General features: G+C 37.5%; 1 protein-coding gene across 24 annotated transcripts in view; it reads right to left on the bottom strand.

Annotated features, from left to right (window-relative positions):
- PTPRD (protein tyrosine phosphatase receptor type D) overlaps positions 1-23,409 on the bottom strand; it is a 1,423,918-nt gene that overhangs the window by 758,174 nt on the left and 642,335 nt on the right. The window lies entirely within an intron of this gene.

Here is a 23,409-nt window from a genome sequence, read left to right on the forward strand (position 1 = left end):
AGAAGTATAGGTCACTGGTACAGGAATACTTTTTAGAACTCCCTCCTTTTACATATACAAACTACATACAACAGTTGGAAAATATGAAATATGTAATGATCTATTGAAAAATCTGTGAGTTCTTCCCTTTTTAATTGCTTTGCTAGTCTGATAGTGCCTTTTTATGCATTTTATCTGCTTATATTTAAGGGCTATACCTGATATTAGCTCCCCTTGGGGAGATAATGTACTAAATTTCTCCAGCAACTAGTCTCAGCAGAATGTCTGCTACGTGATGCACACTATCAAAGATAGGCTATATGTGATTGGCTGAATGGTGCAAAAGACCGCTCCTGTTGGTTTCCCAGCTACTAACTAAACAGGTTTGCTGGAAACTGATTCTTTTTGCATTGTATGCTCCTCGGGAGTGGTCCGTTTGTTACATAGGATTTTATTTAATTCTCCTTAAACATTACAATGTTCCCATTGGTTTACAGCAGACCAAAAAAATCATTTATGGGGCCAATATTTCATTATTTCCACAGGGGGTTATATTTCTTATTTATAACAGGGGTCATTTTTCTTATTTATAAGAGGGTAATATTTTCTATTTTATAATGGGGCAGAATTTATTAATTTACAATGGGGCAACATTTATTACATTACAACAAGGGCAGTATTGCTTTATTGCCAACTGTGAAAAACATTATTGTGCATATTTGCAGCACCAGAGTTGTGCAAATTCCCTTACACCCATGTGCATGCTATGCTGGTGCTTGTTGTTGTACAGACGTCAATATGCATTAACACTCATGGACTGTCATGTGCAGGCTGGCATTTGTAGTGTCACAATAGGTTGCACTATATTTCCCCCCTGGTACTCAGTGCTAGTCAGCATTAGACCGGTACTCTTTAGTTATGGGATCCGATCATTTTTAGATGGAGAATTAACAGCTATGGCACTGCCTGGTATTGAGTTATTTGTTTAGCCCAGTGTTTCCCTAACTCAGTCTTCAGGGACCTCTAACAGTGCATGTTTGCCATATCTTTTTGCTGGAGCACAGGTGTCTTTATTACTGACTGTTACATTGTAATAGATCCACAGGTGGTATAATTACTTCACTTGTCACCTGGAAAACCTGCACTGTTAGGGGTCCCAGAGGACTGGGTTTGGATAACACTGGTGTAGCCTATCATACATTACACATTCATTCTCAGCAGCTGCATCTAGTTGCTCTTCTTTATCATCACTTTATACAGGTAGTTTCTAAAAACAGGTTGTCTAATGTAGTTTTATTTTGCCAGGCTATGTCACTATAGTCTGCAAACACAAATTGATTTGCATTTCAAATAACTGACGAATGTGTGCGCCACCCATTAATTTGTTTATAATTTTTAAAAAAGTTGGATGAGGTTGTATTTGCTTCATCACCATTGGCACTGGCTTTGTTTCTTTTCCTGTACAATATATATAACAATGCAGGGTTGTCTGAGCTAAATAGTTTTTTTGGGCACCCATGCAAAATTTAGTATTGTGACATGATTTATTAAAGGGAAGAAAAGAGATTCACAAGTTTTATTACCATCTCAACTGCCAACATGGGCTAACTAGTCCATAATTTCATTATTCATATAAATATATCCACAGGTTAATCTTAAGTAAAACGTGAAGGGTATTTCTATTTTCTACATGCAATTCGTCATTCGTTATGTAACAATTTACAGTCACTACAATAAACTTAATGTTTGGGCTTCCCCAGTGGTCAAAGTTGAACTTTAGAAGTGGTTGTATGGAAAATGTAAGTGAACGGAATTTGTGTTTTCCAGTGAAAGCAGTAGGAGAAGAGGCGGTATTGCATATCACTATATACCAGCCCAATTTAACCTCTGGCTTCCTAGTACAATAAGAGCTAAAATTAGAAGGGATGGACAGACTAACTAACGAAAGTGAAAAGTGCAGAACAAAATAAGGGTCAGTTGTAGCATTTATAGACATTGTCCCCTAAAATAATGCAGGAAAAATGAGTGCCAGAGAGTGGTTCCTTGTTGATTTGTTTCTTCACATTCCATACACTGGTGTAAAGTATTTGGAATTGACCAATTTAATTCACCCACTTTAGTGAAGAGCAAAAAAAGATTTCTACGGAAAAAAAAACAGACATTCATATTACAGAGAATACTTCTTGGAAGTACTGAGATCTAAGCTATATTCATCTACATAGTGTCAGAAACTGTAATTTCCATTCTTTTGTACAGCAGCAGGTAACATGTTGAATATAGGCAGCACCTTCATAATTCAAGCATTGTATTTTAGTCAACTCTACATCAGAAAGCTGCCTAAGCTCAGCAATGATAACAAAGCACGATCACTTTCAATGTGACAGAGAGCAATGACATATCAACAGTGGAACTTAAACGAAAATCCATGTTCACTTTAACCAGGTTCCATTCAGCTTTACATTTTTTTAATTAAAACTTGTTTCTGCTCAGGAAATTGTATTGCAGTCATCTTTTTTGTTGCTGTGCTACAATCCATATACAGACAACTTTTTTTCTGTGTAAGGCCTATAGGGATTTTATATCTCTCTGACAACAATAGACACATTTTTGTTGGTGAAAGATTAGGCTTTGTGAGTTTGGACACAGTTAACAGCGAAATAATTTTAAAGAAATATTTTTTCTAAGAAAAAAAGTGTAAAAAAAAATTGCTGTTTGTTATCGTGCAAAAATATTGGGCTTTATGTACTAAGGCACATTTAACCCCCATATTTGGATCAATATATTTGGATGAATATTTATGTATTACATGTAATGCAGCTCTGCTCAAAAATGCAGAGGATTTCGGTGCAAAGAGAATGGGGGAATTGGCACAACAGGCCAAATGTTAATAATACATATCATTACCTGCATGCATGCCTTCGCATCTCCCTGACTTCTTTACTTTATTCATTTTTTTATTTATTCACTTATTTACTTTATATATCACTCCCTGCCCCTGTGAAGCAATCGATATTCCCTACCACACAGACACACACTAGGAAACCCGAGCATCCAGAAGAAGCTCACACAAACACAGGGAGAACATACAAGCTTCACACAGATAGGTATATTCTATATTTGGAATCGAACCCATGACCCGAGCACTGTGAGGCAGCAGTGCTAAGTATTGTGCCTCCCTGCTGTCCTATTATTGAAACAAATTACAACAAATATTCATGTTTTATTGTTGCTGTTTTATTATGATACATCCCCTTTTAAGAATTTTAGTAAGGTTTTTAAACCAGCTTTTGAGGTCCAGGAAGGTTTGTCAACAGAGTAGGCGAATCAGAACAAAGCTTTTGTGTATGTTAAGCTGACCAACTCACATCAAAGTCTCCCCTTCTGGCCAATTCTACATCAAATATAAACATGAATCCAATCTGAATTTTAACATGATCATTTTATGCCAAAATACGTCCTGAAGTATCTTTAACACGGAGTACAACTTGAAGTGGCTATAACAGCATTAATAGCCTTTTGGAGAGTGCAGAAGATCAATGTCTTTTTGTTTAGAACATGTGGAGAAAAATCTTTTTTTTCAGCAGGCCAGGTCCATCAACTCTTGTCTCAGTAGAGCGACCAGCCAGATTGAAGAAAACATTGGCAACACAGAGCCAATGGAGCATCTATAATGTGTGCAGTGTTCACATGAGCCTATGAGTATAGGATCCATGTGCCAACCCCTTTGACTTGTTGGCCCAACCTGCACTCATTCAGTACAGTGTACTGTCCGGTTCTCATGTAGCCACAGTAGAAGAGCCAGAGTCTGATGTGATTTGGAGGTTGACAGACACTGATAGGCTGGAAGTCTCTGCATCGTGTGATCTGGTGGAAGGACTACAACGCTGCTACTATATGTGTAAAGAGGCTCACAGAGAGTCATTTCCCCTCAGAGAAGTGGAGAAGAAGGAGGGCTATGGGCAGATAACAGAGAAGTGAATAATTCCTCTAACTTTTCCAACTAGAGTCCCAACATTCCAGGATCAGACTAAGGAGCAACAGAGACTAAGACGTCATCATCATCAGCAGGTTGTCAAAGCTGCAAGGACTGGTAGGAAAGTGCAGTACAGTCTGCAAACTGTCCTGATTCTGATGAGAGACTATCGAATTCAAGGCACTCTCTTACATAAAAGGACTTTTATTCTGAGTCAAGGCTAAGTTGGGAGATATGTCCTAGTAAGTGTGATTAAACAAAGTATTAATATCACCTCAACCAGTCTACTCCTCGTTTCTCGCAATGAGTGGACTATGAAAGCATATAATTTTTCTAGTCTTCTGGTTCCCCATATATGTCAATCATATTTAAAGTTATAATAAAGTTAAAGTGGTAATATGTCAGACAACATGGCTTTCTTATTTTCTATATACATGCAGACTAGTCCATTGTTTCATCCTAGAAAAAAAAGGATTATTGTTCACTCTTCCTGTATGAATGTACATCACACCAAGGGGTCTCCTGTTTTAAGACAGGGAAAAGGTCCACAGATAGAGCTATTTGTTTAATTAAGGAATACTACATTGTGTATTTAAACTTAATGTGTCTGGATTGTGATCTCTCCTGTTTAAACAAACTCTGCTGTGTAACCATAGAACAATATCTGTCCCTAATTGTATCAAGAGCAAATCATCTGCTATCTGCACAAAGGTAAACACAGAAAAGGACCAGACCAGGACCAGGTTCTGAAACTCCTGAGAAGGTAATTTCTGCCTTTAAAAGCCAGCTCCCCCCAACAGCAAATGGAAATTCACTACCCAGCGATAACTGTAGTCAGACTGGCGTTGAGATCTAAGTCTCTGTCAGGAGACAAGGAAGGGACAATCCTTCCCTGGAGTACTGCCTTTGTCTTGATCTACTTTCTATAGGTCTTGGGGAGCTGTGTGTCTGCCAAAAGCAGAGTGACAGTGACTCAGAACCGCTGCCTTGCCTTAAAGGGGAGAGGGTCAGCACCTCAGGAGAAGTTTGGACAGATGGCATTACCTGAGAGTGGCTAGGATATTGGTGAGGTGTTTTTTTTTATTGTACCATGTATGTTGTCTTTGCCAGACTGTAGTGTTATTTGTTGCAGGTTTTTATTTATTATTATTTTGTTGGTGCTACCATTTTGTTAAATAAACCTATTTATTTTATTTTGGATATTTGCCTAAACCTTGGATAGGTACTGGGTAGGTCAGCTGTGTGCACAGAGCGACACACTATGCCTGGTATCATCACAGTAGGTCATGATCCTTAAATGCCTCATATACCAGCGGCTGGAGCATTTGACATTAAAGGGCTGTTATAAAATACAGGAAGGGGTCTGGGGGGTGACCCAGCACTTCTAAAACTCTGAACACCCCCACCCCCCCAGGGAACATGGCATGTCCATAATGTGATGTGACCCTGCCCCGTGTAGCGTGACCATGCCACCTTCTCATGCACGTGCCATTGAATCTCACCCGATTCTTCATTTCAAAATGTTGGGTAAGTATGGGGGAAGGGCAAGCACTAATCTTGCACACAGGCCCACTACTTTTAAAATGCCCATGCACAGAACATGACTAAACTTTAACCAAGCTACTTATACATTCATCCTCAAGTTCAGGGAGCTTAGCCTCAGTGTCTTAGAGCGCTTCCTATTAAAAAGGATATTAAAGGCTTCATTCAGAGTTGGATGTAAGTACAACTCAGGGGACTAATATAATGCTTTGTTTTACTGTGTATGCAGAACTATACACAGTGCTAGAGTTGAGGTATTACCAGTGACCTCTAAAGTGGAAAACAAGGTGTCTACCCTTCTATTACTTGTAACCAACTCTAGCGCTAAAAAGTATAGGACTCTTCTTAGTACCCCTCATGTAGTGATGAGGAAAAATGCACTCCCAAGTAATGGCAACTATTCTGCCTCTCTAGGGTCACTGTGCATTAGGCAAGGAGCCCATAAAATGCCTGCCCAATACATAAATAACCACTGGAAATGCAAATGTACCCCCCACCACTTCCTTTAAAACTATTCTTATTTTCATTTGTTTTTCTTTCTTATTCACACCATCTTCCTTCTACTTTTTTCCATAATTTTTTCTCGTTTGCTCCTCTTTTTCTTTCTTTCATTTTCCATCTTCTACCATCTGTTCTTTTAAATAGAAACTTTATGGGTTAAAGCAAGTATGGAGAAAAGAGTGACACATTTCCACTCTTTTTCCGCTACATTTGTCTTTTCTTGGCTGCCTTGCATGGCCATCTGCCAGGGTACTTGACCAGAAGAGGAGATGGAGCAAAGCTAGACCACACATTTAAATAAGACTAATCATTACCATCCTTTGAGAGAGTTGCTCTCCCCTACTCTGTGGTTTCATTTTCTCTGTCACTTCTGAAGTGGTGAATGTTAGCTGTACTATGTTTTTGAGCAGACTTTTGTGGTATGCAATAATTAAATATTAGATTTTTAATGGGGAAAAACAAATGTTTGTATTTAATCTAGTGTTTGTGTTTGCATTTAATAAAATTGTATATGGAAATGCAAGTCACATGTATTATTAAAACTGTCAAGACAATATTCTTTCTGGATGCATGACATTATATTATTAGATTATAAATAAATAGGGTACAGCGACTTTTGCAGTTGCTATTAACACTGCCAAGGTACAGCTCTACGCTATTTCTACTCTTTCTTTATGTTATCTCTACGATATCACTATATCAATCCTACACCATTGTGGAGTGTAAGTATACACATTTCTATGCCTGGTGCAAATGCTACTGTGATTGATCTGGCTGCATATGTGCTCACCTCTAAATAAGCCCCTCTAAAAGTAGGACATCTTATATAAACTATCACTAGGACTCTGATTGGTTAAATCTTCAACCACTTCTTATGCATCTCTGAGCTTTGATTTGCTTTCAATCAATATGTGCTCAGAGAAAAATCTATATAAGAGGTTGTTTAAGTCCACACCATCTGGAAGATAGGGTAAAGGAGAATTGGCTGTTTCTCAAGAAAAGGAACGAGCCCGATTTTGGGACACACCTATCTGGAAAACATCATAATGGGAAACACATCTGAGTAGTGCTTTGGGATAAACACCTGCCTTGCAAGCACTGCCCAGTAATAAACACCTGCCTAGCAAATGATAGCAGATTGGCATGTACACCTGCCTGCTAAGTAGTGCATTCGGATACACACCTGCTTGTCAAGCTACTCATTGGACTGTACACCAATATGACATGTAGAAAAGCAGGGCACATACCTCACTGGCAAATAGCACATCTTTAAAATAACACAGGTCTGCAAAAAAAAATTTTGGACAGCTGTTTTGGTTTAGTTGACTGATTCTTACGTTTTTTGGTGCGCTGAATCAAAAAATGACAGCCGTTTTGTCCTGGGACGTCAGGTTTTTGAACAAACTGGTGGTCATCGTTTAAAAAAATCTCTTAACGCAAATATTTTATTTACATAAAAAATATTAACTCATTTGCACAGGTGACGACAAAATTAACACCACACTCAAGTAGGTTGCTTGTGAAATCGTCTTTTTTTAAACTCTAAACTTCTTTTTGAGCTTTTCCTCTTGTAGGTGGCTTCCGGAAGATCCCTGTACAACATCCAGCAGTAGTCAGCCATCATCGTAACACTCCATTTCCCTTGATACCTTCTTTCCATTTCTTTTATATCTTGATGGACACGTTCTCCCTGCTCTTCACTCACTGCTCCCAAATTTTCAGGAAAATAGTCAAGGTGTGAGTTGAGAAAATGGACTTTTAAGCTCATGGAGCAACCAAGCTTGTGGAACGCTTTTAACACTGTTTCCACCATTTCCTTGTAATTTGGGTCCTTTTGGCTTCCCAAAAAGTTTTTCATGACCACAGTAAAGGCAACCCACGCTTCTTTTTGAGTTGGAGTCATTGAACTGATGAAGTCTTTGTCGGATATGAGTTTTCTAATACCCCTTCTTTCATTTTTGCCTCCGTTAAACCTGGAAACTTGGATCCCAAGTACTTGAAGCATTCGCTATCTTTGGGAAGTACCTTAACAAATTGCTTTATTAATCCTAATTTTATATGGAGTGGTGGTAATAAAACCTTCTCAGGGGGTACCAATGTATCTCTGAGAACATTCTTTTCACCAACAACTAGACTTCTTGGTGGCCAATTTTTTTGCTTCCAGTGATTTTGTCGGTCTCTACTGTCCCATAAACATAGAAAACAAGGGTATTTGGTGTACCCAGCTTGTTGTCCCAACAGTATACACAATACTTTTAAATCCCCACATACCAACCAGTTTTGGTTTCAGCAGTTTCTGCTGCTTTTTCACCATGAACTCTCCACATATGAAACAGAAACTGTCAGGCAAATTTACAGACTTTCTTGGAGGCATTGCACTAATTTTGAACCACACAGACAATAGCAGGATGACAACTGAAATGAAATACAAGATTGTGGAGGAATCAGAGAACAAGTTAATGCATGAAAGAACATGTCCACTCAACAATGCAGTGATCACCATCAGGACCAATAAACATGTATTTTCATGTTTTTGGGAGCACTGGCAGTGAAAATAAATTTGTTTTTCCATGTTCAGTTTTTTCCCCCAAGTATGATGAATTTGAAATTTAGCGATTTCCAGCTACCTGTTTGACCAAGGCACATTTTGATTGTGAAAAACAAACCTGACGTCCCAGGAAAAAACGGTGGTCATTTTCAAATTCAGTGCACCAAAAAGCATAAGAATCAGATAAAATTATGAAAACAGCTTTTTGGTTGCAGACCTGTGTAATTTACTGAAATGTACATAAAAACCAAGGTAAAAGAGCTTGATTCAAATGGGAAAAGACACCCCAATATCACAAACCTCTCCCTCTCCCACCCATCATATCAGGTTCCACCTTCTGGCTTCATTAGGAAATAGTTTTTGACATAGCAAATATTTACCTGCAGCTATTTATATTTTGGCATTGGCTTATGGCACATGGATTGGTGTGGAATTTGCAGCCAGTAATGCAAATATCTTATGTCAGCATGGGAGGAAAAAAGTATATTTAATCGGAATAATGTGAAAATCGGTCTAGTTAGCTGCCATTGATGCCTGTTTGGAAGGAGGTTTTTGGTATATTCAAACAATAATGAATATTAAGTAAACTAGTCAGTAAACTGTAGAGTAAAAATGTTTTAGCCCTCATTTTTTTATGGAGGATAACAAACCATGTACTTTTATTGTAAACACTAGTTATCAGTTTGAACCCTGGTTTGATCACATCCTTGAAATACAATTTAAAGTAATAAATCTTCATTCTACCCAAATTATGATTTTATCATATGTGGTGGCATTTTGAAGGAATGATTCCCAAAAAAGAAGTATGATTTGATAAGTTTGAAACAGCATTTCAGATAGTACTTAATGAAGATCACGATCTATTTTCTCGAAATAAGGTTTACAAACACAAAACACTAGAAAGACTTATTTCAAAGGATTCTAATTGTTAGAAACTCTCCATGTCTAAAGAACAATTTTTTAAAAAAGCTGCTGTCTTTGGGTAATCCATGTAAGCTGCTTCTTTATTTTTATAAATTTCTTCCCACGTTGGGGTGTAAGGAATATAAGAATCTAGATTCCTTTGGAATGATCGCAAGAATCTCAACAGTTTATGTTTTGAGTTCTAAGATTAATGAATATATTACACATGATTCCTACAAGATTACCCTTGTGAACAACAGTCCTTAGGATGTACATGACTGAAACTTAAAAGGGACTAATTAAAATATTTACAATATTAAGAAGGGGATAAACATTAAAAATGTATGTAATTAGAGGGACAGGATTGAATTGAATCCTTAACTCCATTTTAGAATATAGATTATAAAAACTGTATTATGCAGAATGATTGCCAAGTTTCTTTAGAAAATGTGGGATTATAACATATCTATTGTGGATGTTATTTTTCAACTTGTGATGGTAATGGATCACATGACTATGTTGGTATAGATAGTGAGTCATGTCATAAATTAATACCTGATATAGAAAGGCAAAACGTGGCTGGGTCATTTTGTGACACTTGCTTACTTTTTCAATGTGAAATTAACTTGCATTTTTTCATTGCCTATCATGGACTTTTATATTGTAAATAATTATTTCAAATATACTCCATGCACTGTGCATGATGCTGTCTCCATTTGTCCTCATAAATGTTTAGATTTCACTTGTGCGGTTTGAGCTCTGCTTTCTGTAATCTCATAATATGTTGTATCAGAGTGCGTATCAGTCCATAGGACAGTGCCACTCCTATGCACAGCACAGCTATTCCATTTCCATTTCCATTCTTCTTCTCCAAAATAATCTTTTACTTCTTATGCTTTATATTTCTCATAATTTGGTATCAGCATATTGGGGATACATGTGCGGGTAGACGTGTGTGTTTTCTACACTAAGTGGGATTTTCTCACAAAGTGGACGAAAATGCACAGTTAGACAACACAGCAACTAACCCTCATCCTTCACTTCTCTTTTCATCTCCAGGTATGTCCATGCATACTACTACTATTCTGATCATTAATCTGTGAAATTCATCCCTGCAATCTGTGTAATTCATCCCTGCAATCTGTGTTTAAAAGTATGTCCATGCATACTACTACTATTCTGATCATTAATCTGTGAAATTCATCCCTGCAATCTGTGTAATTCATTCCTGCAATCTGTGTTTAAAAGTATGTCCATCCATACTACTACTATTCTGATCATTAATCTGTGAAATTCATCCCTGCAATCTGTGTAATTCATCCCTGCAATCTGTGTTTAAAAGTATGTTAATTGGAAATTATTATCTGTTTAAACTTAGGTTGGTCCAGTCTTTTATTGATGCCTAATTTATGATAGGTATCTGGCCTCCTCTAGCCTATTAAACAAATGTTTTCTTTTCCTTTGATTAGCTGACCAATTAGCATATCTGTAGAGTATTCCTAAATTAGCCTGACTACATCTTAGCCTCAGTCTATGGGGAGACGTATGTGGGGGTAGACGTGTGTGATTTCTACACTGAGTGGGTTTTCTCACAAAGTGGACGAAAATGCACAGTTAGACAACACACTTGGACAAACATTGGACTACATTTTACTTGATTTTACTTCAAGCAATAAGCTACATCTGCCACAGCCTATTTCTGCATTATTTGTCTATCTATATGGAACACTGCAAAGAGGTAATTCTTTAAAATCCCCTTAGTTTTTGCTTTTAATCCTTTTATCACAATGTTTAACAAATTGCTTCTCTTAGTCTCTTTTCATGGCATGATCTTTAGGACTGTGTCATCTTTCACCCCTCCACCAACACAAACATTTGTTCATATTGCACCTGCATTACTCCACTCACCTCTAGTTAACACCCATGAACTGCTGTCCTATTTATTATCTCTAAGAAGTACAACCTCCACCTGTCGCCAGAAAATAAAAAGTCACACATCTTACAATGCCCTTGCCTATCTTTCTCTCACTCTGCTTCTATTAGCTGGTGATATATCACCTAATCCAGGTCCCCCACACTCCTCACAAACACATACATCAGAGCACTACCGCTCTATAGCAAACCTCAAACACATCACCTGTCTCCCCTCTCTTCCAAAGTCCTTTAAATGTGCCCTTTGGAATGCACGCTCTGTTTGTAACAAACTTACCTCCATTCATGATCTCTTCCTCTCAAAAAACCTCAACCTTCTGACAATAACAGAAACATGGCTCATGCAATCAGACACTGCCTCACCTGCAGCACTTTCACATGGTGGCCTCCATCTCACCCACACCTCCAGACCTGAAGGCAGACAAGGAGGTGGGGTTGGACTACTTCTCTCCCCACAGTGCACGTTCACAGTTCTACCAAATGTCCCATCACTCACGTTCAAATCTTTTGAAGTACATGCTATTCGCATTTTCCAATCTCTTATCTATGCTCAGGCTTCTAACCCCAAATGCCTTTTCAATACATTTAAACATCTTCTCAATCCTCCCACCCCAAACCCTCCATCTACTATCAGTGCTCAGGATCTTGCTTCCTACTTCAAGGACAAGATTGATAAGATCAGACTAGAAATGGTATCCTCTTCCTCGACAAGCAATCGGCTCAATTCCTTCCCACTACCCTCTGACACCCTCTCTTCATTTGACCCCACAAATGAAGAGGAGATTTCTACTCTCTTCTTATCTTCCTACTCTACCTCCTGTCCTCTTGATCCTATTCCCTCGCAAATTGGTAGATCCCTGTCTCCTGTGCTCATTTCACCTCTAACTCAAATCTGTAACCTCTCGCTCTCTACTGGCATCTTTCCATCATTATACAAGCATGCAGTGATTACTCCTATTCTAAAAAAACAAAACTCCGACCCAAACTCTCTCTCAAATTACCGTCCCATCTCTCAGCTTCCTTGCTCCTCCAAGCTTCCAGAGAGACTTGCCTACACTCGCCTCACACACTTTCTTTCCGCAAACAACCTGTTGGATCCTCAGTCTGGCTTTCGTTCTCAACACTCCACAGAGACTGCATTGACCAAGGTTGTCAATGATCTGATCACTGCTAAAACTGAACGCCATTACTCTCTCCTAATTCTCCTGGATCTCTCGGCTGCATTTGACACCGTTGACCACTCTCTTCTCATACAAATCCTGCAATCCCTAGGTCTTCAAGACACTGTTCTATCCTGGTTCTCATCCTACCTCTCTAATCGCTCTTTCACTGTTAATTTCTCTGGAGCCACCTTTGCTCTGCTTCCCCTATCAGTTGGAGTACCACAAGGCTCAGTTCTAGGTCCTCTGCTGTTCTCTATCTATACCGCTTCTCTTGGAGATCTAATAAGTTCCTTTGGCTTTCAATATCATCTCTATGCGGATGATACCTAAATCTATCTATCCTCTCCTGATCTCTCGACATCTGTGTTGTCCCGTGTAACTGACTGTCTTTCTGCCATATCATCTTGGATGTCCTCTTGCCAACTCAAACTTAATCTTTTTAAAACAGAGTTAATAATATTCCCACCCACCAACAAGAGAATACCTGACATTTCTATCTCTGTTGATAACATGACCATAAATCCCACCCCACAAGCTCACTGCCTAGGTGTAATCCTTGATTCACACCTATCCTTTGTTCCCCACATTGACTCTACATCTAAATCATGCTACATACATCTAAAGAACATTTCCAGAATTCGCACATATCTCACGCAAGACACTGCTAAAACCTTAATTCATGCACGTATCATCTCCCGCATTGACTATTGCAATTCCCTCCTTACTGGTCTTCCCAAAAACAGACTCAAACCCCTACAATCTATTTTGCACGCTGCAGCAAGACTGATTTTTCTTGCAAATCGTTATTCCTCTGTTGAATCACTCTGTATGTCTCTACACTGGCTGCCTGTCTTCTACCTAATCCAATATAAAATACTTTTACTAACCTACAAGGCAATCAACAAGGCTGCACCAACATACATCTCCTCTCTTGTCTCAAAATATCTCCCAACTCGGCAACTCTGTTCTACACAAGATCTGCGTCTCTCGTCCACCCTCATTACATCCTCCCATTCCCGGTTACAGGACTTTTTTCGGGCTGCACCCACTCTATGGAATTCTCTCCCTCGCACAATAAGACTCTCCTCTGGTCTACAAACTTTCAAGCGTTCTCTGAAAACCTACCTATTCAGACAAGCTTATAATATTCCTCAACCACCCTCTTAACCTCACTACCTTTAGCCTGTTACCGCCTGTTACACAATTTCACACAAGACAACTACCCCCTGACCAACATAGTTGTGTGACAGGATCATTTATCTTATGAGTCACTTTTACCTTTGCAGTCTGGCTGGGCCAATTTGCAAAATGTATACTTAACTTATGTGTCAATCTCCCATAGTCCCATAAATTGTAAGCTTGTGAGCAGGGCCTTCTCACCTCTTTGTCTGTTTTACCCAGTTTGTTTATTAGTTTATTATGTTTGTTCCCAAATGTAAAGCGCTACGGTATATGTTGGCGCTATATAAATAAATAAATGATGATGATGATGATGATACACATCAGCCCTACCAAGTAGTGCAAAACCATTATGCACAATATATGGCATCATAATGGAAAGCAAAGGATGGCACCAAATAATTGTTCCCATGTCATTCCCCTTTTTCTTCTGAAAAACTTGCAATCTTTTCCCGATTAATGATGCACTTGAATTTCTAAGATTAGTGAGAATAGATTGCTATAAATATTACATCTGTTTGGTCTGAGAAATTGTGAGAAATTAATCACAGGGGTATTCCAGTTTTTAGTTTTAAAATGATCACACCAGGCATTGTCATTATTAAGGAAATATTTAAAAATTACAATTGTTCTATTACTCCTGAACTATGTGAATGAAACACAAAAGCCTTCTACAATATAAAAGAAATGTCACAGCCCCCATCTCTCATAGAATCCTCACTTTACAAAAATAGTAAATCTTTTCTGTAAAAAAAGTGCTGCATTATACAACACAGCCTCTGTCTGTGTATTGGTCTTCCTCTCCCTACTGCAATATAGCTGGTCCCGCTCTCAATGAGCTCTAATGTCTCATATTCCAAATGTGCTCATCTCATTCCATTGGCTATAACTAAGGAAAGTACTGTCCAATCAGATGACGTAGTGTGACTTTGCACTATATATATATATATATGGCATCCTCATTCATAGCAGATTACTAAACAGCCAAATCATAGACCAGCTTCCGTCAAAGCAGAGGTTCTATTCCTTACATATTTGCTCAATGGGCCAGCTGAAGGGCTTGTTCCAATTGCTGCTTATACCTTCCTGTCACAATAGAAATCAGTTCATACATTAACTTTTGTGGTATACTCAACCACATGCTGTACAGGGTGTACAGTTGATGTCATAGATGAGGAATCATTGGAAAGAAAATGTAGCATTTCTAAAATCACACCCTAACGTAATTACATTTTAATTTTTTAAAATATTTATTAAAATGTTTGCAACAGGAACATGATTGCTTACCGACATGTACTGTGTTAGGTGTAGGGTTGAACTGTTTTTCTATATTACATTGCTCCAGTTGCTATTTTTCTGGTTGCTAAGAAAACATTTAATTCCCCCCCAAAATAAGCAGCTTTACGGGATGGTCTGGCTACGTGTCAGTACACTGTTGCCTTTGTAATGCTAAAAGCCAGTTTACTAGATTTGTCAGACTAACGTTTACACCAATTAAAATTAGATCCATTGCACATATCACTTTCAACTTGAAAGTAAAATACCATACTTTAAATCCTTCAAATGTGTTATTTAATAACACTTTATGTAAGACGCACTGCGCTGCACTGCAGATGGAAAAACGTTGGGACCTTCATTTGTAATTTAAACTTGAGAAGACTAATGGAAGGTTTAAATATTTTTATTGGCTCTTTAATGACCCATGATGTCCATCCAAAGTAATAAGCTAAAACATTTAAATTGCTTAGTGGCTGTGATAAAGTACAGCATATCTGCTGCACAACATAGAACAATGCTGAGCTGTTAATAAGGACATCAGCAAATACAGAATCAGCTTCAGTTTCTAAAATTGAGTATCCCATTTTATCACTACAAAAGCAGTTATAAACTTCAAACCAAAGAAGTTGTGCATAACCGCTTGCTTACGTTTTAATAGAACATAAAGTGAATTAGGTTTCAAATTAAACCATATTTCGTTAATATGGCAAAGTGCAGCACGGGTACTACTAATCTGCTCTCCTGCTGACTGTGATGCAGCGCACCACCACATCATCATCATCATCATTTATTTATATAGCGCCAGCAAATTTCGTAGCACTTTACACATTGGTTTATTTTTCTAACAGTGATGCTGGCTCTTTTTTTTATCAGGAAAATAATTCATGTGCTAAGCTGATCATCACTGAAACACTACATCCTAAATCTACTGAAATGAAATTGCAATCTTTTAGAATAGGAGTACTATTATTTCCTGCAGGGATACTGAGACCACTTTTAGACCCACCATCTATTAAACTTGCTGTTAAACACTTCTATTTTAGCAGTGCACTATTAAGACCACAGCCAGTGTCCAGAAGCACTTGTGCATTGGGTTACCAGACTGTGGGGTAAATGTATCAAGCTGAGAGTTATCCGGTGAGTTTGAAAAGTGGAGATGTTGCCTATAGCAACCAATCAGAATCTAGCTATCATTTTGTAGAATGTACTAAATAAATGATAGCTAGAATCTGATTGGTTTTTCAAACCCACCGGAAAACTCTCAGCTTGATACATTTACCCCTGTGTCTTAACCAGCTCTGGTGTGCTTTTGGGAGCTGCAGAAGATTACTGTCAGCTGCACTTGGGCAATTAAAGCTCAACAAATACAATATGCTCCCATCTGGGTGCTCTATCCTGGCTTCACTGATGATATGGGATCAAAACTCTGAACACTGTTACATCCTTTGGTATATTAGAGGGGACAGGCAGCAAAATATACAGTCTCTTACCTAATGCTGGTGGCTCTACTCCACCTGGTACAGTGGGGCAAATCACAATTAGCCCTCTGTATTTTCTCTTGTTTAACTTAACCTAATATTATGGATTTAACTCATTGAAAACAGTATAATTAAAAAGTCTAACAATAAATGCATCTACACTTCCACAGAAGCTGAAAAATGTGATAACATATTGCGTGATGGGATTATTTGAATAAATTTATAAGGGCGATGAGGCTGATGAGGGTGGAAAAGGAGCATTTGGGTACATTTTTTCAGGTATCCAGAAACCCAACCCACAAATACATGTTCAGCTCCTTTTACAGAAGTGATTCTAAAGTTTGGAAAGCGAGCGTCCACTGTGAAATGCGCTTGCAAAACAATTAGGCTGACTTGTGCAAATTAAACAAACAGTGTTGGCTTACATATTTTGCAGTTTGTCAATAATTCTTATTATGTCGAACATGCATTTTTTTTTTAACAGGTACAGGTATTTATACCATTTTCTTTCCATTTCACACTCATTTTCATCTAGAGGATATGCATAAAAAATTGTGAGAAAACATCTTTCCAAAATTTCTAGAATAGGCACAGTATTGCTGTTTAGAATATAAGATTAATACATCTAAAAAGGCCTTGGACGTTCTAAAAGAAGATAGGAAGTGCAGAAGAGCCAAAAAGTCCACTTGCAACAACACAGGCTAAACTATTTCTTTTAGTAATAATAACATTATTGATGTCTTGCAAAAAAGCAAATACTGTATGTTCGGTGTAGAGACACAAGCTACAATCTTTCAGCCAGGAAACTCCACAAGTCAGAGAATCATTTCCGGGACTCGGGAATCAGAGTAAACACAGACAAATGTAAATCCCAAATGTTTATCATTATTATCTGTGATTGCATCTAGACAAGCTTCAACTTAGTTTTATGAGTTTATTTAAGCAAAATACATTTTCTATATTTTCACCAAGGGGTGACTTTGAATTTTTTTCTAGAATTTTTGCCTGGTTTATGCAATTTGGCAAGTAACAAAGCCGTTGACACCAAACCAAACAGACAAGCCATTTAAGCACTTTAATAAATGCATGCAGAATAGTATAATTAGCCAATACATTATACAAGAAAACTACACCATTTCACTCTTTCATTATTCTACTTTAAAGAATTTTTTAATTTGAAGTTACACATTGTACTTGGAGGAGATATGCATTAAAATTGTATCTGTGGACTTCACCCTGAAAATCCATTTAAAATACACAGTGGAAGTAGTCTAATTACCTTAGCATCTGTATATTGTAATATCAACTTAGTTTGCCATCTGGAAACGTTATCTTATAGGAATGCTACTTTACTGCACTCCTTGGTGCCAAAATAAATCTGCCTGTATTGAGAATGTGTATTAAGTACTAAAATACATTCAGTTACATTAAGTTAATACTATTAACATTTTTGTTCCTCGCATAGTGATTGGCTCACGAAATAGAAAGGGTATCATAACAAAATACTAAATATAAGCACAATTATTCATGCTTTATAATGAAATAAATTGCTAAGCATGCAAAATTCAATAGCACTGGCCCGGCTCAATGACCTCGGACTTTTGGCCAAACCAAACTTCAAAATAACAAAATTTTGTTTTTAGTTCAACCACGGAGTTGTGTATTTTAAAACTGCTAAGCTCTTAACTCGAATTCGATGTTCGAGTTCACAGCTTGTATTTGTAGCTCAGTTATATGATATTAAAATAAAGTGAAACATTGCCTTTTCTGTCTGTTAGAATTTAAGTGACTACATTTTATTCTTTGCACATATTTGAACTGGTTCAGACTGGGTCAAATCTGTTCACCTTGCTCATTTTTTCTGTATTTTTTTTTTTTACCTAGGACTAAATAAATTGCAATCTTTCAAACTTTAGAACAGTTTAGCAAACTGGTTTGCGAACTAGTTTGAAACAATGTTATGCTTCATTAATGTAGAGCTAAAAGAAATGGAGGAGACTTCTCAGTATTACAATTTTACTCACGGCAACTCATGCACTAATAAAATCTCTCTGCTTGATAAATATGGCAACCTCTACAGATTAATGCTGGTTTTAATTAATCATATGCTCTATTATTTTATTTCCCCTATTTAGTAACTCTATCCCCCAGTAGAATTTTTCCAAAGCTAAAACTCAAATAGCGCTGCAATTTATGTACCCTCATTATTGAGTATGTTGTTTTTAAATGTCATAGGACACATTTTCCATCCAGTGTTGTGCATTTAGAAACTCACTGCTGACAGCAAACTAGTGGCAGGTGTGTTTTGCTGTAGGCAGCTGCGTTTTTGACATGGATAACTTATTTTCATATTAGTCATGCAACATTTGAACTTTTTCTTGTTATAAACAGAATTTGTTGAATTCAGTATTTAAAGGACTAGTACATGCCAAGTTCTATGAAATAATAAAAAATAAATAAATGATGTTCTGTTGGAGAGGTGTAACGTACATCAAGAAGACACAATGGTAAAATCTGCTAGCATCTCTTTTGTGTCAGAGCATCATTGATAAAACAAACACACTAAATCAATACTTCTGCATCCTACATTATTAGGTCACAAGGTCAAATTAGAGTATCTATTATTTCACTCTGATCTTTTGTCAATAAATATAAAAATGTTGGCAAACAGAAAAAAAAGAAGCAGTTTCTTTGTCATGTTGCTGCTTATGAAAACTTATGGAATCTTGAATATATGGTATATCATCAAGGTGTAATATTGTGAACTTTATTAAAAATATACCTTGTCAAAGCACATTAAAACAATAAAATGTCATTAATTCCTAGAAACCAATAATTTTGTCCTGCTTGCATGGTTCTTTAACAGTCTGTGTCAAATGAGCCATTGCGCTCATTTGTGTAATTATTGACATATCAGCGCTATTATGTGGGTCCGAGATTTTCTGCCTTTTTCTCCAGAGGTCCATATCCTACTTGGCAGCAATATCCATTCACTAGATTTGCTTCTGTAAACTGACTCTTTGCCCATTTGTATTCCATCTTAGATAATTTCCTGCTCGCTATTGTTCCATAACGACCTCTGTCTGTGTTGTGCAATTTCTTGGATGTAAATTATTAACATGAACACAATGATTTAACATACCAAGAAATACAAAAAGTCTTCCTTTCAACATTCTTATGTACGGACGTATGGTATGTGCCAATATTTTTTTTAGACTTTCTTCTTTAAACAAAGTTAATGAACAAGAGATAGGGACAAAGAGATACGTAGTGAAAACTTACTGTCTGTATGATGATCATACAAAGTAAGCTATTGTCAAACATTATTTTAAAAATAAACGCATCACTGGCTAAAATACTCCATCTAGTGAACAGAAATGTTACAAATGATTTCATTCACTTCTAGATTCAGTACAGGACTAAATATGAGCTAAACTCCAGTATTTCGATTGATAGAACAATTCACAATATTGGGCCAAATTCTGAAACTCAAAAAAAATGATGGTATGGTCCAGCTACCATAATAAATATTAAAAATACAGTAACATTAGGGTCACTGTGCTAAGTAACCCATGTTCACATACTGAACTAAACATCCGAATAAACTTAAAGTGACCATTAAACATTTTATTACAATTTACATGTGTCTGTGGTCCATTATTCTGAGTTACCATAATGAATGATTTTAATAGTTATTGTCTTCCTTCTGAGGTCAGCATAAATTGTGTGCTGAGCTTTAAATATGGTTCTGTTCGTATGAAGCTTACCTTAAAATCTTTATTTTATATCTTTACTGTTGGAGCAAATTAGCCTACATAGTACAACTTCTATTTTTGCACCTTCCAGTAAGATATAACTAAGTGTTGTACAAGATACGCAGTGGAGTTGACCACTCAATCTTCCTGTGGGAAGGAGAAGTGCCAAAGTGGCCCTGCGACCAGTGCCGGATTAACCAGAGGTCTAACTGGGCTACAGCCCAGGGGCCTCGAGCATCCAGGGGGTCCTTGAAAGTGCTCAGCAGCATTAATTTTGGTGGGGGCGGAGGGGCCCCTGGCCCGATCAATGCTGCTGAGCCTGTCAGTATAGTCCTTTCCCCGGCGCTCAGTAAGCTCCTTACTGAGGAGATCTCGTGAGAGTGAGATGAGTCTCATTCTCACAAGATCTGCTCAGTAAGGAGCCTACAGTGCGCCGTGGAAGGACTACAGTGACAGGAGAAAGAGGTAAGCGCTTGGGAGGGGGGAGCGGCGGGCGGATCACAGGGGGGGCCTCATGGGGGAATGGAGGCCCCCTTAGCCCAGGGGCCTCCATTACCTTAATCCGGCCCTGCTTGCGACACAAATACATCAGACACCCCTATCCTGCCCACTTTATTAGGAATTGGGCAGGATGTGTGAAAATGGCCTGCTCTCCGGGAGAGTGGGCAAGTACTGACCTGAAAATATGAGATCAATGCAACAGTTATTTTCAGACTAAAGAAGTTATATAATGCAAAAGTCATTACAAATTATGTTTATATAGAATAAAATGACAAAAAGTATTTCCACATGTGAACAACTCCTTCTCAAAAAAGCATGGCCCTTTACTACAGCACAGATCACTGCCAAGAACCTGAAAGTTACCCGAAGATCAGTGCTGGACTGCACATAACACTGATTGTGTTTGAGCCAAAACACAAACTAATTCTCAGCTTCAGATATTGGGGATGGGGAACATTCCTGAATTGGGCCTACAATTAGCTGTAAGGAGGCATTATTTTTATATGTAAACTTATGTTTGCTATAAACAGATTTTAACCAGCCTAACAAGAGGTAATTAATTGCAACACTCATGAAAATAATCAGTATAATCAACACATGCTAAAAAGCTTAACTTATGATTCTATAAAATATTTACTGATGAAAACACTCTTAGGAATTCAATAAAATGGAGGACACAACCCTTCAATCGCATTAAAACTGCTGTTTGTGGTGCAGCAGTGGAGAGCACCTAATTTTTTTCCTGCCTTTCTACTTATTGATATATAACATTTTGGCTCAAGTCTCTCACAGGTGCCAATCGCTAAAATGCTATACTTACACAGATATATATATATATATATATATATATATATATATATATATATATATATATATATTACCGGACACAAAACATTCCTTAACTTCAATGACTTTATTATGTGCAATCACTGCAATATCTGCAAATATGCGAGTTTAGACAAGAAGGTTTTCTATAACTTTGATAATAGTGTTAAATATAATATCAAACAATGTATGAACTGTCAAACATCTTCAGTGATCTATCTATTAGAATGTTCCTGTGGGCTTAAATATGTGGTGAAAACTAAAAGACCTCTGAAACTGAGGATACAGGAACATGTTCAAAATATTTAGAACAGAGTGGAAAGCCACTCTGTTTCTAAGCATTTCATGCATAAACATAACTCTGACCCCAGCCATATTACTTTAAAGGGAATCGAACATGTGTTTTCGGGACCTAGAGAGGGAGACATCCAGACTAAACTATCTAAGAGAGAGATGTTTTGGATTTTCCAATTAAACACACTCATCCATCAGGTTTTAACGAGGGGTACGAGATAGGCCACTTTTTGTGATATTTTACTCTTAAGTGCACCCCCCTTTTTTTAGATATGTTTTCAATTTTGTTGTCTTTGTGATATTTTTATGTTAGTTTTTATAATTCCACATCGAGATACCTAATATGTACATATCAGCTTTCTTTGATACTTGATTCTCTATTGGATGGTAGGGCACACTGCTCTTATATTGATATTTATATTATTTATACTTGGTCCCCCTTTACTATGTGACCATATTGTTAGCTGAGATGGATCCTTTGGATTTATATCTTCTTATGTTTTTCTTTTTTTTTTAAATATCGTGCTTTTATAGTTTTATTATATATCCTCCTTTTCTAACTACTACGTTTTGAAAAAACTTGTCATTAATTTGTTTTATGTTGCCCTTTTATTCAATAGGGGCTTTATAATTTGTATCACTGTTCTGGTCTTCTTTTATATTTGTGCATTTGTATTTGTATTGTATGGTTATTTGCCATAAAATATAATAATCCCTCGTACAAACTTGGATAACTCTATAGTAATATGTAATGAGATATATTTTTCCTTTTACAAATATGGCTGATACTTATTGTCCTCTATCTTCCAAGCCCTGTACAAAGATGGCCGCCGGACAGTAACCCTATAAGAACTAAAGATACATACCTACCTGAGTAATAGTTATCCTTTTAGCCCTAATTCTCTTAGCTTCAATGCTAATACCACTAAGGAATACAATCGCTCCATATCTGACCTCTAACTGCCGCTGAATCGGCAAATGCGGCAATACAAAAAGCCGGACATGCGCAGTAAGCCTTGCAGTGCACAAGCGCAAAATGTCGGCACCCATCGCTATAAATGACCACACATACAGAAAGGCTACACATCCTCCTGATGAATTGTTTAAAGACAAAACGCGTTGAGGTAAGATAGTACAAACTGGTGCCCTCTTCTTGGCATCTGTTTCCAGTTCACCACCAGTCGAATCCTATGACATCTGGATCCATTGAAAACAGAGATAAGGAGTGTACTTGGGATACAGATAAGCTTGATTATACATTTATATTTTTGCCTGTCCTGAACCTGTTGAGGGAGTGAATTGAACAAGGGAGAGATCCAGCTACATAAAGCAACCTTATAGATTAGCGCTCTATTATTTAATTCTGGTACGCACAATCTAAAATGGCTGGGTATATATTGGCTTTACTTATTTTACGTTATTGCACTATTTGGTTTTTCCTTCTCTTCATATGAGTATACATGACTGGAGTGGATCCATATGATTACAGTAAAGTACCCAGGCTTCGTGTACTGATGAGCATGCTTCCAAGTGTATATGTGGTACCCATATGCACATA

The sequence above is a fragment of the Mixophyes fleayi genome, chromosome 1 (assembly GCF_038048845.1).
Source record: "Mixophyes fleayi isolate aMixFle1 chromosome 1, aMixFle1.hap1, whole genome shotgun sequence".
Taxonomy (NCBI): domain Eukaryota; kingdom Metazoa; phylum Chordata; class Amphibia; order Anura; family Limnodynastidae; genus Mixophyes; species Mixophyes fleayi.